This window comes from Mus caroli, unplaced genomic scaffold (genome assembly GCF_978045245.1).
Source record: "Mus caroli unplaced genomic scaffold, Mus_caroli_1 scaffold_13, whole genome shotgun sequence".
Classification (NCBI taxonomy): Eukaryota; Metazoa; Chordata; class Mammalia; order Rodentia; family Muridae; genus Mus; species Mus caroli.
Genome location: NW_028227268.1, coordinates 66,770,406 through 66,776,405, shown reverse-complemented (window position 1 = coordinate 66,776,405; position 6,000 = coordinate 66,770,406).

The window sequence follows — 6,000 nt, the reverse complement described above, 5'->3', positions numbered from 1 at the left end:
ACAAGACTTTGCTTTATTTATGGATACTGACTCTCAGTGCAACATGAGTCCAAACCCAACTTCTATTTCCTATACCTATATATAAGAGTTATATATATTCCTAGAAACTCCTTTATGTATTTTACTTTTTTAGTATGTGTGTACGTGGTGTGTGTGTGTGTGTGTGTGCATGGAGAGGGCAGAGGACAACATCAGGTATCTTTCTCAATTGCCCTCTCATTTCTCTTGAAACTGTGTCTCTTCTCAAGGACCCAGAGCTCACAAATTTGTCAAATTGATGAACCAGAAAGCCTCAGTGATATGCCTTTCTCTAGCTACTCAGTTCTGAGATTACAGACATGCATGCCATCATACCTGGCCTTTTACATGAGTCTTATGGGACCACACTCCAGTTCTCATGCCTGCAGAAACGCCTTAATGTTGAAGCTATCTGCCTCACCAAGCCCTACATTTTTACTTGCTTAGATTGTTTATCATTTATTTATTTTATGTATGCATGGTTGCACATGTCCACAACAGGCAACATATGAAGAAGGAGACATTTTTCTTGGGTTGGTTCTCTCCTTCAATTGTGTTGGTCTTAGAGTTTGACCTCAGGATTTCAAGCTTGGCAGCAAGAGCACTTACCTATCAAGCCATCTTGCTGTCCCTGTTATTACTTCTTATCTGAAGTACATGTAATACATACCCCGTTAATATGGAGTTGTGTTGGAAAAGAGGTTGGAGGGCAGGGGTATGAAGAACAGATTCATCATGAACAAAGACTTAGACTTTATTTTTCACTTTTCCCTTGAGTCTGAAGTCAATTTAACTTTGTAAACTTGAGTCCGTTACTCCAATCCCTCCAGTTCTCTGTCTTGACTTTCTCTACTTACAAAGTGCAGGAGGGAATGCCTGCCCTGTCCTTTCATGGAGTGGTTGTTGAGAAAAAAAAATGAGTGACCCTGGTGTCAGCCACTCTACATAATTCTCAACGACATTTTTTCATTTTTTTCTTCTTTGCAGTCTTTTTTCCAGAGGTGCAGCTGCATTCTGAATTCATAAAGGACACATTTTAGTTCATATGTCAGAAGAGAACAGAGCAAGGTTTACAGTGGATACAGTTTTAGAACTTAAGAGTCTGACAGCATCATGCTTAGTCTGGAGTATATGAGAAATGTGTGATGTATGTGCACACACATGTGGCCATACATTCACACAGAATACTTATGAAGAAATTATATATATTTTTAAAAAAGACCATTACTGTAGTAGATGCTAGACATGAAAGTGGATAACCAAAATTTATGCAAATATTTTTGAAAAAAATTACTGATTATAGGCACTTGAAGAAAAGTGGATTTAATGAGAGGAAGTGCTTGATGTAGATCTTTCCCAGAGACCCTGAAGAAGATTTAGGGACACTTAAAAGCATCACAGAAATTGATGCCACACGTTGATAATCACACATTATTTAATTTCAGAGATTTCTTGACATCAGACACTAGCACTTGTCCTTTCCTTGTCATGGTGAATGAAGGAGGGACAGTAAAGACAGCTGAGAGGACAGCTTCCTAATGCAGTCACAAGTAGAAGAGAGAGAGTCTTGGAATATCAAGTTTAATATCCACCACTGGTTAACAGGCTGATAGAAATCAGGTGCTGTGTGGTTTACCCTTTCCCTATACTAATATTTCTATTCAGCGGCTAGTTTTGTTTTCAGTCAATTTTCTCATCCAAGAATGATATGGATAGCATTTGAAATGTAAATGAAGAAAATATCTAATAAAATCTTTTTAAAAATGATATAAATACCCTAAAAGGCATAAGTGGTGAATTTAGTAGTCTCCCAATGATCATTCCAAGCCACTTCATACCCAGTTGATGTCTGAAACTGTAGCTATTACCACCTAATACCATCATCATTATACTTCTTCCTTTTCACAAATATCCAGACTAAAATCGTTCTTTGAGACTGGCTCTCTCTATGCAACTCTGGCTGACCTGGAATTCTCTATGTATGTTAGATGAGTTTGAATTCAAAGCAGTTCACCTGCCACTCCCTTCCTAGTGCTGAGATCAAAAGTGGGTGCCGCCTTGCTTTCTAAAATGCAATTAATGAATTAGATCCAGCAAGGGATAAGTAACAATAAAACGGTACAACTGTAACAGTGTACTAAGTTCGTCAATAGCACTCCTTCTATGAATTGGGGCTGTAGTTTTGTAAAGCACTAGGTACCTGAACCCAATCACTGTGATCCACAGTTGATGTGATGGTGGAGGTAGCTGCTGAAGGGACAACAGGAAACAGCAATCTACTACCACTCTGAAGTGCTGGGCAGAGGAATGATTCACACCCAACAGGCTTTCCTGAGACTTCATTACTGCTTAGAACAGAAAGAGTCCGGAAGCATGGCTGCCGTGTAGTGCATACACCTGCGGAATCAAACAGCGAGCTGAAAAAATTGAATCGTTCATGCATGGTAAAATAAAATACACATTATGGGGCCTTCAGAGATGGTTTAATGGAAGAATGCTTGCTAGATAAACATGAAGAGCTGAGTTTTGACTCCCCAGAGCCCACATAATGAAGTCCAGGTTCAGGGAGAGACCCTGCTTCCAAAAATAATGTGAGGAGTGTTTAAGGAAGACATCCAACATTGAGCTCTGGCCTCCATATGGCCACATATGGGTGAGCACACACCTACCAATGATGCACCTGGGGACACACTCACACACAGTCATAAATTTAACCCCACGTATGCATGCCATTCATGTAACTGTAACTGTTCTAACAGCTACATTAAACATTTCAAGCAAATAAGTAGGAAGACATAGGAATGTTTATGTCTGTATTTTTCCACTAGTTTTTCCAAATTACATTGACTGTGGTAATGGAAACTGAAGAGGGAGAACCATGGCTGAAATGTGCTTCTACTTTCTCAACAGATTGTCCTCATTTGAATCACACCTCCTGACAGCACATCTGATGTCCTACAAAACCCTCTAGGGGTTGACTGAGAGCAGTATTGCTGTGCGTCTTCTCAGGCACAAGCCATGTAGTCTCCATCTTAACTCCTAACAACATGTACTTGACGCCTCACAGTGCTCAGTGCAAGTTTTCTCTTTGGACCTCTTTTGTCCTGGATTCAAGAGCCACACTCATGCAGTACTGAATGCAACTGCAGTGTGTTTATTCTGTCATAACTGCAGCCTCTTTGGTGACATGTCAATGAAGTTTTTGCTTGAAATTTAAACTATTATTACTTAAGTGTGGTAATGCATTTAAAAGATTGAATTGTTCTTAGACAGTTTTCTATATGTACATGATGTCTGCTGGCCTGTCTCATCACCTACCTCCTACTGTCACTGTCTGTTCTCTTCCTTTGTACTTAGCTCTCGTCATGTTCATGCCTTTTAATCTTGTTTTCTGTCCCAGGGTCATCTGTGTGAATGGATTTGCAGTTATCTACAGGAGCCTGGTATGCTTAGCAGTAGATTCACAAAGATGGTAGCCCTGCCTCTCCTGGAATCCATATAGTCTGTGGTTCAGAGGTGAAGAGGAGGGGTTCCCTGGGGTCCTTGCCTGACAATTTTGCCAGTATGATGTGGGCCTGTCTGTGGCATGTCACCACAGTTGCGGTAAATTAATGACTGCACTTTTTGTTTTAAATCTAAACTGTCTATGATGTCTTCCTGTCTATCACATATCTAATACACATGAAAGATGAGACTGATTTCTCATGCCTTGCCTAATATCTCCACTCTGCTCTGATTAAGGAAATAGAATTTCCATTCATTTTCACTTTATTTATTATGTTTTTATTTTGTTCATTCTTACATTAAATAGTAATTAGAACGGAGGTCTTTGTTTTACAGTTACTTGTGCTGTTTGTGGACTTTTTCCTATTTAAGGGTTGTTTTCCTATTTAAGGGATCTTGAGATGTTTTGCCACATTTCTGGTACACACACTTGTTTTCTCATTTCTGTATTCATTTATCTACCCTTTATTATTTAAATTGTCACTTGAGTTGATATTTTATGCTTAGTGTCAAGTAGAGAGGTATGGCTGCTATTTTGCCACATCCTAGCTTAGAGACATTTTAGTGTGTATTTAAAAAAATTACCACAAACTTCATGGCTTAAAACAACATAAATGTACTTTAACTGTCTCATTAGAGTCTTACCAGCTATCAGGAAACTGTCAGCAAAACTATGTTCCCTCAGCAGCTCTCGTGGAGAAGGTTACCCAACTTTTCCCAAGTGAGGTTGTGCTCATGCCTAGCTGGGTAGCTGGTGGTGCTCCAAAAGTCAGCACTGAGGTGAGGTCATCTGCACCCCATTGCTCATCTGTGATCATACCCCTGTGCCTTGGCCTCTTTTTACCTTCACAAAGATTGTGACTATACTAGATCAAACCAGTTAGTTCAGGGTGTTGTTTCTGTATGATGGTCAACTAACCCATGATCTTTAATCTACAAAGTCTCTGTGGATGTGGGCTTGTTATCTGTCCTAGTTTCCTCTCTGCTCCTGTGATAAAATGCCCTGATCAAAAGCATCTCACAGGAGAAGGAGGCTTGTTTTAGCACACAGTTCCATGGTATGGTCCATGACTGCTGAGAAGTCAGAGTGGCAAGAGCTTGAGAGAGCTGCTCATATCCCATCCACAGTCAAGAGCAAAGACATGGTCATGCCTTGTTTTCTTGTTTTCTTTTCAACTTGCCTTCTTTACTCTTGTACATTTTAGAACCCTATTTCCAACCACAAACAGGGTGGGCGTTTCACAGCAAACCAACTAAGACAATCCCTCAGTGGCATGCCCACAGACCAGTTTAATCCAGGTAAGATTTCACTAAGAATCTCCTTCCAGATCATTCTAGATTGGGTCAACTTGACAATGAGCCCTAATCACATCATAGAAACTATAGGTGATAGACATCAGGGCATGGGCTTCTTTGATTATCTACCTTGTCCATAACTGTATCTATTCAGCTGATGGCAGATGGCAACTTGATGTATTTTTTATTTACAAATCTTATTTTTAATTATGTGTCCATATGATGGGTTGGGTATACAATTGTAGGAGTAGCTACAAAGGCCAGAAGAAGGTGCTGGAGCTCCTGGGTGCAATAATAGATAGTGGGAACCAAAACAGATCCTCTCTAAGTGCAGCAAGCCCTGTTGGCCAATAATCCATCTGTCTGGCTCATTGTTTTCTTATCCTACTCTTGGAATGTGTGTGCTTAAATTGCTATTATGTTTTCTCCATTGTGTGAAACTATTATTCATTGAGCCCACTGGGGGAAAAAAACCTTATTTAGGACCAAATTTCTAATAACAATGTCTACATACTTCAAAGCTTTATAACAACCAGGAAGTTTGAACTTATTTATATGTTTTGATAAGTTGTATTTTATGGGGATATGTCTACTTTGTCCGAACTCTTCAGTTCACATCCATAAAATAGTCCATTTTAAACTTCTGTAGGGTATAATTCTGCAATCCATTGTCCAATCCCGATGTTGGTGATTTGTTTTGGATTTTCTGCCCCTCAGTTGATCTTATTAACTTTAACATTATTTCTTATGTGCCTTTTTATTCAACTTTGGTACTTTGCAGTCTTTCTTTTATTAGCTGATTCTTCTCACTCTCACTGGGACTGCTTGCTACTCTTCTGGTCTAACTTAGTCTACAGGATATATGTTTTATTGGTTTTCAGCTCCTCTTTCATCTTTTAATTTTATTGAGATTTAATTTCTATAACTCAGACCTCATCATTTTAAATTACATAGTTCAGTGGCTTTCCATCACAACCGTTGAATTCCAGAACATTTCTTTTTTACCTTGTTATTATCATTTTAATTCACTTTAAATTAATTTTATAATTAGGATAAAATGTGATGAATTTCAATAAGGCATTTATACATATATGCATCATTATAGCTCCTTCTAATTCTTCCTCATCTCTAGCTGCCTGCCTCCACCCCAACATGACCTCTTTGCTTGTCAACTTTCTCCCC